Source organism: Budorcas taxicolor, chromosome 1, assembly GCF_023091745.1.
Source record: "Budorcas taxicolor isolate Tak-1 chromosome 1, Takin1.1, whole genome shotgun sequence".
Taxonomy (NCBI): Eukaryota; Metazoa; Chordata; class Mammalia; order Artiodactyla; family Bovidae; genus Budorcas; species Budorcas taxicolor.
In genome coordinates this window covers 71,336,516-71,347,058 of record NC_068910.1, presented here as the reverse complement: position 1 = coordinate 71,347,058, position 10,543 = coordinate 71,336,516, and the positions used below count along the sequence as shown (strand labels likewise).

The 10,543-nt window shown below is 43.3% G+C and overlaps 1 non-coding gene across 1 annotated transcript; it reads left to right on the top strand.

The window, feature by feature from the left end:
* The first annotated feature begins 1,943 nt into the window (after window positions 1-1,943).
* LOC128058057 (U6 spliceosomal RNA) lies at window positions 1,944-2,046 on the top strand. Its single transcript, XR_008200395.1, has one exon. It is a non-coding gene; the product is annotated as a U6 spliceosomal RNA (small nuclear RNA).
* Window positions 2,047-10,543: the final 8,497 nt, after the last annotated feature.

The following is a 10,543-nucleotide window of genomic DNA, read 5'->3' as shown; positions in this document are numbered from 1 at the left end:
GCAAGTACCTACTTCTTGCCCTTCTAGTGGAGGAGCCTGGCCTCAGGGTACCTTCTAAAGTGATTGCCTCACTTCTGCAAAATGCTGGAGGTGATGGCGAGCCTGCTGGGGATCAGTTCCCCTCTTTTTTTGTTTTTATGATCCAGTTGCTCACATATTTCAAATCTTTCATTAACATTTTGGTGAAATACTTTAAACTTTGCTGCTTACCTTTAGTTTTCCTGAAGTCTAAGAAAACAGTGGCCTGGAACTGAAATCCTGTGCAGGGGTCACTTCTGCCATGCTCCTGCTTCATCATTGTGATTCCCTGACCTCAGGGCTACATGCCTCAGGGCTGGAGAGCTCTTCTTGCAATTTACTACCTGCAAATGTTTATTCATTTGGGGAGGAAAATGCTGCCTCATAAAGAGTTCCATGCATTTTTTATTTACTTATGAATATTTTAAAATGGCGGGTCAAATTTAAAATATCAATTTTAGATCCATCTATCTCCCCTCCTCCTCCTGGCCCTGGCCATCCTTTTCCAAGGGGTCTTAGAGGAAGAAGAAGGCTTGGTCTGCTTTTTTACTCCTTATCTCTCATTTCTTGGGGCACTTTTCTTCTTGATTACAGAGGGGAGATGGAAAGGGATGGATCTGTTATTCCTGGTGTGCATTGGCCATCCCTTGGCTATTGCTTCCTGTTTTAAACACTTGTTTATTTATCTATGGCTGCGCCACGGCATGTGGGATCTTAGTTCCCTGACAGAGCATCAAACCCATGTGCCCTGTAGTGGAAGCATAGAGTCCTAACCACTGGACCTCCAGATAATTCCATTGGCTATTCCTTCTTAGGTTGAAATAGACCAAGCACAGATACCCACTGAGGGTGGACATCCCATGCAGCTTCCTTCTTGGGGTACACGTGTGAGTTCTTTACGCACCCCTTAGTATGAACCCAGAGCTCCATCTCTTGTTTCCATCAAGTTTCCTGCCAAGGGAGACTAACTAGCTCAAGTTCTTCGAACCCCACTGCAGCTTTCACTACCAGTGATGCACCCTGCCATTCTTTTTCCATCTCTGGGGGCACCAGTCCTGTGTGTGGACCTCTTGTTTGGAGTGCAGTAAGCATGGCTTTAGCCCAGCTACCTTCTGCAGTCAACCATGAGTCACTGCAGACTCAGGTCTCCTGGAAATGCCAGGTAGCAGGAGGGCTGGGTTTCCCACTTCTAGTCTCTCTCTCTGCCCTCTGAGTCCTCCTCTCCCCCGCTCAGAGAGGCTCAGAGAGTGAGCGGCTTAGCACGACTGTCCCATCAGCCTGTGTCCCCTGGGGATCAAGATGCCCACCCCTCTTGTTTCTGACACCCCAATATCTGTGAGTGTTCCCCTTTTTCCTTCCTCCAGGGAAAGTACTGAGGCCCTCACCTTTTCACTGATGACTCCCGATAGGCAGTCTCTCCTCCCTCTCCTCTCCATAGTCTTGTGCTTAGGGCAGGGGAATGGTTGAGATCAGTACAGCTTGTTGACTCCAGTCTATTCAAATGTTCTGCAGGGGTTCACGCCTCCAGCTGTTGGCAGCTGTCTTTAGAGTGGAAGGTGCTTGGTGTGTCTCTGCCTTCTGCTCCAGGTCTCAGTCAACGATTCTGAGACAACAGAATTACTGTCTTCAGCACCCCACTGTGTGCGAGATGAGGGATCTGTATCATCTACTCTATTCATATTTTTAAGAGTTAAGTTGGTTGTTCACTTTGGCAGCACTTGCACTAAAATTAGGGCTTCGCAGGTGGCTCAGCAATAAAGAATCCACCTGTAATGCAGGAGACACAGGTTCGATCCCAGGATCAGGAAAATGCCCTGGAGAAGGAAATGGCAACCCACTTCAGTATTCTTGCCAGGAAAGCTCACAGAGGAACCTGGTGCGGTATATAGCCTGTGGGGTCACGAAACAGTTGAACATGACTTAGCGAATAAAACAACAACAAATACTAAAACTGGAAGGATACAGAGAAGATTAGCATGACCCCTGCACAAGGATGACATGCAAATTTGCGAAGCATTTCATAAATTTTTTTTTACACTGGAATATGACTCAGCCATAAAAATGAATGAAATAGTGCCATTTTCAGAGGCATGGGCCTAGAGACACTCATGCAGAGTGAAGTCAGTTAGAAAGAGAAAAACAAATATCATATATTATCCCTTATGTGTGAAATGCAGAAAAGTGGTATAGATGAACTTACTGACAAAGCAGAAATAGAGACAAAGATGTAGGGAAGAAACTTATGGACACCAAGGTGGGGGGAAGACAGATATGGGATCCACTGGGAGACTGGGATTGACATGTATACACTATTGATACTGTGCATGAAACAAATAGCTAACGAGAACTTACTGTTTAGCACTGGGAACCTTACTCCATGATCTGTGGGGATCTAAATGGGAAGGAAATCTAAAGAAGAGTGCATATATTTATGTGTAAAAGCGACTCACTTTGCTGTATGCCTGAAACTAACACAACATTGTAAAGAAATTACACTCCAATAAAAGTTAATTAAAAGGAAGAAATAAGTAAATTGGGCCTTGAAAAAAAAGAGTTAAGTTGGAAGGCTCTGAAACTGAAATTTTGAAATGTCTATAAACATCCTTGAACATATTGCCAAGAGATGGTGTCTTTTCTTGAGAGAAAAGCTGTTCTGATTGGAAAGGCTTGTGGACTTGGAATTGGATCTGGTTCACATGGCAGCTGCAACACTGTCCCCGAGCAGATATACTGTGCTTAGTCATTCAGTGGTGTCTGACTCTTTGCGACCCCATGGACTGTATAGCCTGCCAGCCTCCTCAGAATCCATGGAGATTCTCCAGGCAAGAATACTGGAATGGATTGCCATGCCCTCCTCCAGGGGATCTTCCCAACCCAAGGATCGAACTCAGGTCTCCCACATTGCAGGTGGATTCTTTACCATCTGAGCCACCAGGGAAGCCCAAGAATACTGGAGTGGGTAGCATATCCCTTCTTCAGTGGGTCTTCCCAACCCAGAAATTGAACCAGGGTTTCCTGCATAGCAGGTGGATTTTCTACCAGCTGAGCTACCAGGGTAACCATTGGTTGAGGCTACATTCTGGCGCTCAGTTTGAAGTGGGAGTAATATTCAAAATGCATACTTAATGACCAGTTGCCTTGGCACCATGATGGAATGGGGAACTGACTAATTGCTAGGTCAAACCAGTGCACACTGGCTGAATATCAGATTGGACGGGGTCCCAAACGGGCAGGCCTTCAGGCCATGTTGCCAGTGGATGAGTTTTGTTAGGTATGCAGAGCGGTTTTGGACTCTGTTTCTGAGCCTTTAGGCCTTTAGGACGCATGTCCTCTTGCATTTCCAGCCATGAAATTAAAAGATGCTCCTTGGAAGAAAAGTTATGACCAACCTAGACAGCATATTAAAAAGCAGAGATGTTACTTTGCCAACAAAGGTCCATCTAGTCAAAGCTATGGTTTTTCCAGTAGTCATGTATGGATGTGGAGCTGGACTATGAAGAAAGCTGAGGCCCGAAGAATTGATGCTTTTGAACTCTGGTGTTGGAGAAGACTCTTGAGGATCCCTTGGACTGCAAGGAGATCCAACCAGTCCATCCTAAAGGAAACCAGTGAGGCATATTCATTGAAAGGACTGATGCTGAGGCTGAAACTCCAATACTCTGGCTACCTGATATGAAGAACTGACTCATTGGAAAAGACCCTGATGCTGGGGAAGATTGAAGGCAGGAGGAAAAGGGGACTACAGGATGAGATGGTTGGATGGCATCACCGACCCAGTGGACATGAGTTTGAGTAAGCCTTGGGAGTTGGAGGCTTGGCGCGCTGCAGTAAAGAGTTGGGCGTGACTGAGCGACTGAGCTCAACTGCTCTTGTCTCATGCCTTAGAGCTTACTGGCTTCGCTGATTTGTCTTACCTCTGCTTTCTGCAAACCATCTGCCTGTTCCAGACATTTTTTCAAACCTTTCTTTGTGGTCCCATCGTTGTCCCGGGGTGGTTCACTTCGATTTGTCTCTCAAAAGATCCCAGATTATCATCACTTGGACAGGTCCTCATACACGTGGGAATTGTACAACACCTCCTCTGATTGCTGGGCCTAAATTTCCACAGAGGTAGGCGTCTCATTCTGAATCTGAGCTATATCAGTTTTGCAGCTACTCATTAAATTATAATTGACTTGGAAAGGAGAAACTAAACATAGAAGCAGACAATGGCCAGGCCCTATATAAAAATAGAACTCTGACCCACAACCTACAACAAACTTGCCCAGGAACCAACCCCTTTACTGACAATAAACTGTCCAGGAAGCCAGCCTGTCATACGTCAGACTGCTGACTTGTTCAAAGTCAGACTACTATTTCTAATAACAATCTAGGGAGCGTTCCCTGTGGTCAGACTCCAGGCTTCACTGCTGAGGCCTCAGGTTCAATCTCTAGTTAGGGAACTAAAAATCCCACAAAATGCAAGGCCAAAAAAAAAAAAGCCAAAAACCCCCACAAAACCAGCAACCAAACAAAAGGCAAGACAAACAAAACCCCCAAAAGAAATAGTCTAGAAGGCTACACAGTAATTTTTGAAACAATCAACCCCAAATGCCCAGAATTAGATTAAAAATAGCTTTGCAAATTTTTGTCCCACTTCCAACTGAGGGTCAACCAGAAAAACGCAAGTATGTATCCTTAACCGCTCACAGAAGATCCCCTGCTGATTTAGCCCTCCTCCAGCTTTCCTGAGCCCACAGCCTCCACTCAGAGCACACCTGAAGCCTCTCTGTTTTGTACCATCAAGTTATCTACTTCCCTGCCTGCCTTTGCGTCTTTGCCAAGATGCCAGGAGCAGTGGCCAACTCACGTCTTATCCAAGTTCTGAATAAATAGCCCTTCATTGTTCTCATTTGATTGGTCTTTGTCTATTTCCACAGAAATACATTCAATTCTAACTTTTTAGATATCATAATGATAATAAAAGCCTTCAGTAAAATTTAGGCAAATTATTTTAGAAAGGAAAAATAAGATTTTTTTTTTGCATTTTGTAAATGTTTAAGGAGGGTGGTATGGAGGGAGGAAAATGTCCCCTTTAGCATTTTTTTAAAATTTATGTTTACATTTATTTTTAATTGGAGGATAACTGCTTTACAATATTGTTTTGGTTTCTGCCATACTTTAACATCTTTTGAATCTCCTAATTCAATTTTCTGATTTTTCCTACTACCACATAAATTTGCAATGAAACAGCCGACTGTAAAATGTTGAACTTTGCTACTTTTAAGCTGAAAACTTTCTTGAAGCTTAAGGCAGTCATTTCTGCAAAAGATGGCTTTTGGGTTTATTAATTAAAAAGAAGGCAGGGAGTATTTGAAATATTATCATCTGGGTGACTTTATCCTACATTTATAAATACAGCCTCACCACGATGAAGAGAAATTGAAAAGAGTTTGGAATATGGTGATAGCTTAAAACTGAAAATAATTCTTTTTAACATGAATAATTATCCCACCAGTTTTATAACCTAATAAAAATCAAAGAAAAACCCTGGGCATTTTAATTATGAGAAATCATATGTATTTTGGGAAATTAGAAACATAACCCACATACTTGTACTTCAGAATCCTCACTTCAGAAATTCTCTCCCTGGAGATTTTCCGAAGAAGTGGATTTCATGAACTGGCTTCTTGGCAGGATCCAATAAACACAAAGTTCAGTAAGAGACATACTGGTTTTGAGTTCGAGTTTAGCAACAATTTCAGTTCAGTTCAGTTCAGTCGCTCAGTCGTGTCCGACTCTTTGTGACTCCATGAATCGCAGCACGCCAGGCCTCCCTGTTCATCATCAACTCCCGGAGTTCACGCAGACTCATGTCCATCGAGTCAGTGATGCCATCCGCCATCTCATCCTCTGTCATCCCCTTCTCCTCCTGCCCTCAATCTCTCCCAGCATCAGAGTCTTTTCCAATGAGTCAACTCTTCACATGAGGTGGCCAAAGTACTGGAGTTTCAGCTTTAGCATCATTCCTTCCAAAGAAATCCCTGGGTTGATCTCCTTTAGGATGGACTGGTTGGATCTCCTTGCAGTCCAAGGGACTCTCAAGAGTCTTCTCCAACACCATAGTTCCAAAGCATCAATTCTTCAGCACTCAGCCTTCTTCACAGTCCATCTGTCACATCCATACATGACAATTTACTTCGTGTTAAAAAAAAAATTGAAAGTTTTATTTGGCTTCCCTAGTGGCTCCGATGGTAAAGAATCTGCCTACAATGCAGAGGACCCAGGTTCGATCCCTGGATCTGGAAGATCCCCTGGAGAAGGGAGTGGCAACCCACTCCAGTATTCTTGCCTGGGAAATCGCTTGGTCGGAGGAGCCTGGTGGGCTGTAGTCCATGCTGTCATGAAGAGTCAGACACGACTCAGCAACTAAACAACAAATGTTTTATTGGAGTATAATTGCTTTACAATGTTGTGTTAGTTTCTACTGTACAGTGAAGTGTATCAGGTATACATATGTCATCTTCCCTCTTGGGATTTCCTCCTAATCCCCGAACCCCAATCCCATGCATCTAGGTCATCACAGAACATGGAACAGAACACTCTGTGCTACATATCAGGTTCTCACTGGCTATTTTACACATGGTGGTGTATATATGTCAATCCTATCTCCCAATTCATCCCACCCTCCCCTTCCCCCACTGTGTTCACCGGTCTGTTCTCTATGTCTGTGTTTATTTCTGCCCTGTAAACAGGCTTATCTGTACCATTTTTCTAGATTCCATATATATTTGTCAATATATAGAGAGTGAAATAAGTCAAAGGGAGGAAAACTTCACATTGAACTGAGATGTGGAGTAGACGTCTTTGGACACTGTTTCCATTATATTTGTTCCTTTTAAAATATAGATTTTTTTTCTTCTGTATGCTAGACAGAGACAGAGGAGAGAATACCCTGATAATTTTCTCACCTTCTAATAATCCCTTTAAAGCTTACTCTAATGTCTTTTATACCTATTGCTCATATTATGATGTAATTCCTACACCCTTCAGGAAATTCCCCAAAGACTCTCTTTCTGGGTGTCTCCATTGGTGGCTGTGCTTTGAAGAAAATGACATCAGAGGTGTTCAGTTGGCACTTGTTGACAAATTGATTCAACACAAACTAATGTTACATTAACCTCGATTTGGAAGATACACTGAAACAATAACAATCATTTAGCACTTATTTTGTTAACACCGGTTTTGGACTATCTAGCCTGTTTTCACCCCACCTCTGTGTTTTCTCCAATGAATTCACATTGAGGATGTGTCTTTTGATTTCTTAATTATTCATTTTTGTTCTTGTGTAAAATGAGAATGTCTTGTACTCACTCAGCCCTAGATTCATTTATTGACTTATCTGTGGCCGCGCTGAGTCTTCACTGCGGTGCTCTGGCTTTCTAAAGTTGCAGTGAGTGGGGGGTCTCATTGCCGTGCACGGGCCTCTCATTGCAGTGGCTTCTTCTCATCTCACAGCATGGTCTCTAGGCTCTCTCGTGCTTAGTTGCCCCCAGAGCATGTGGAATTCCCCAAGACCAAGGACCGGACCCACACACCCTGAACTGGCAGGTGGACGCTTATCCACTGTCCCATCAGGGAATTCCCAGCCTGAGATTTTTAAGGATTAAAAAGACTTTCAGTGTTAATCTCCCAGCTTACCCTTTGTTTACAGGCATGACTCGTCTCTACTTTCTACTTTCTACCCCGTGCCTAGAAAGCACCTGGAGGATTTATTAAAACTTGGAGTGTTAGCCCCCAGCCCAGCGCTTCTGTGTCCCTAGGTCTGGGGTGGGGGGAGTCTAAGAATTTTGCAAATTTCAGGAGTTTCCAGGTGATGCTGCAGGTCTCAGCACCGTACGTTGAGATCTATTTCTACTGTATCCTGTGCGAGAAGCAGGAATTCCTGGGTGTGTGTGTGTGTGTGTGTGTGTGCATGTGTGTGTGTGTGTGTGTGTGTGTGTGTGTGTGTGTGTGTGAGTGGTGATGGAAATGGTGGTGGTGGCGATATAGAGGTACAGTTTAACCAGGGCCACGTGTGGACGTAGATCATTGTGAGGAAACTGCAGGGCTTTTGGAATGAGTCCAGGTCCCAAAGGTGTTCAGGAGAGGGGAAAAGAGGAAGAGAAAGCCTGATATATTCCTCACAGCTGGACGCTTCTGCCATTTGGATTTCATTGGAATGAAACTCCTAAATGGTGTAAGCACCCCAGAGGGGCTGCTACATTGTCATATCTCAGACACACATACAATATTGGTATCTGCAGTTTATGCTGTCAGACTACATCATTAAAACTCTCTGCAGTGGTGGAGTAGCTAGATAAATATTTGTACATCTGGCTGCACACAGCCACTATTTATGTCTCCTTATTCTCCTGTTTTGTCTCTGAGTCAGATGGTGTAATTGGCTGTGAAGTTGAATCCCACCATCATAGTCATTCACCTGCTTAAAGATGGAAGTGGATGAATGATTTAGCGAGATTGTAACCTGTTTATTGTCTGCCAAATGGTAAAGACAAGCAGCTCTTCACAGATTACTGGATGTCTCCAGTTATTATGGATTCTTATAAAGACACTGCAAACAGGTGAATGTCAGTTCAGCAGAATAACAGTACACGTTGGTATTTGGACCATTCTTGCGTACTATAAAATTGCAAGTGATTTCAGATTCTGAAAGGACTTTGTAAGCTTCAGGTCTCAAGGCTCAGATTTTAATGGCACACTGTCTTTTCCATTTCAACTTTGTTTAAAGTATTTTATTATGGAAAATTGCAAGCATATCTGGAATTAGAGAGAAGAGTATAATAAACTTTGATGGTACTATCACCCAGATGCAATAATTATCATTATTTTGCCAACTGTGTTTAACCACTCTGCACTCTTGGGCCACAGTAAATTTACTAGTAAATACCTCATTTCTGGGGCTTCTCAGGTGGCGCTAGTAGTAAAGAACCTGTCTGCCAATGCAAGAGAGATAAGACACATAGCTTTGATTCCTGGGTCAGGAAGATTCCATGGAGGAGGACTTGGCAACCCACTCTGGTATTCTTGCCTGGAGAATCCCATGGACACAGGAGACTGTTGGGCTACAGTTGGTAGTGTCTCAAAGAGTTTGACACAACTGAAGAGACAGCATACATGCACACACCTCATTTCTAACACATAAAGACTTTAAAACAATATACCCACAATAGTATTATCACATCGAACAAAATTATTATTTGAAATATTATTCCAATAGATGTTGAAAGTTTTTCAGTTGTTTCAAAATTTGTTAATTGTCCTATTTGTTCCATCAGGACTCAATCAAGTTGTTGTTTTTTTTTTAAATAGAGTTTGGTTGGTTTATCTTTTATGCTTCTATTATTGTTTAACAGTTTCCTCCTCTCTCACCTCTTTGTTTTTTAACAAGCCATTTAATTTGTTGAAGAGATGAGTCATTTTTCCTGTTGATTTCCTGCATTCTGTATTTGTTTTATTATTCTCTGTGGTCCAGTAGTCATGTATACATGAGAGAGTTGGACCATAAAAAAAGGCTGAGCACCAAAGAATTTATGCTTTCAAATTAGCGTGCTGGAGCAGACTCTTGAGAATCTTTTGGACTGCAAGAAGATCAAACCGGTCAATCCTAAAGGAAATCAACCCTGAATATTCATTGGAAGGACTGATGCTGAAGCTGAAGCTCCAATATTTTGGTCACCTGATGTGAAGAGCCGACTCATTGGAAAAGACTGATGCTGGGAAAGACTGAGGACAGGAGAAGGGGACGACAGAAGATGAGATGGTTGGATGGCATCACTTACTCAATGGGCATGAGTTTGAGCAAACTCCAGGAGATGGTGAAACTGCAACCCAGTCCATGGGTTGCAAAGAGTGAGACACGACTGAGTGACTAACAACAACAACAGCCCTCATAAGGCGCTGCTGCTGCTGCTGCTAAGTCACTTCAGTCGTGTCTGACTCTGTGTGACCCCATAGACGGTAGCCTACCAGGCTCCCCCATCCCTGGGATCCTCCAGGCAAGAACACTGGAGTGGGTTGCCATTTCCTTCTCCAATGCATGAAAGTGAAAAGTGAAAGGGAAGTCGCTCAGTCGTGTCCGACTCTTCGAGACTCCATGGACTGTGGCCCACCAGGCTCCTCTGTCCATGGGATTTTCCAGGCAAGAGTGCTGGAGTCACTAACTTCACCTTTTCCCTCCCTTCATGATGGGGGCACTTTGTTCATCTTGGCCAGTTACAGGTCTTGCCTTTATCCTCTGGATCCAGCGTTCTTTGACTTGTAAAACACCTCACTTTGGTTTCCTACTTTTATGAAATTTTCCATTCTTTCCCAGATCAGGTTTAGAAAAAAAAAAAAAACACAAAAAACATTTCTTTACTTATTTGACTGCACTGGGTCTTAGCTCTGACATGTGAGCTTTTAGTGGAGGTGTGTGAAGTTTCAGCTGCAGCATGTGGGATTTAGTTCCCTGACCAGGGACTGGACCCAGGTCCCCTGCACTGGG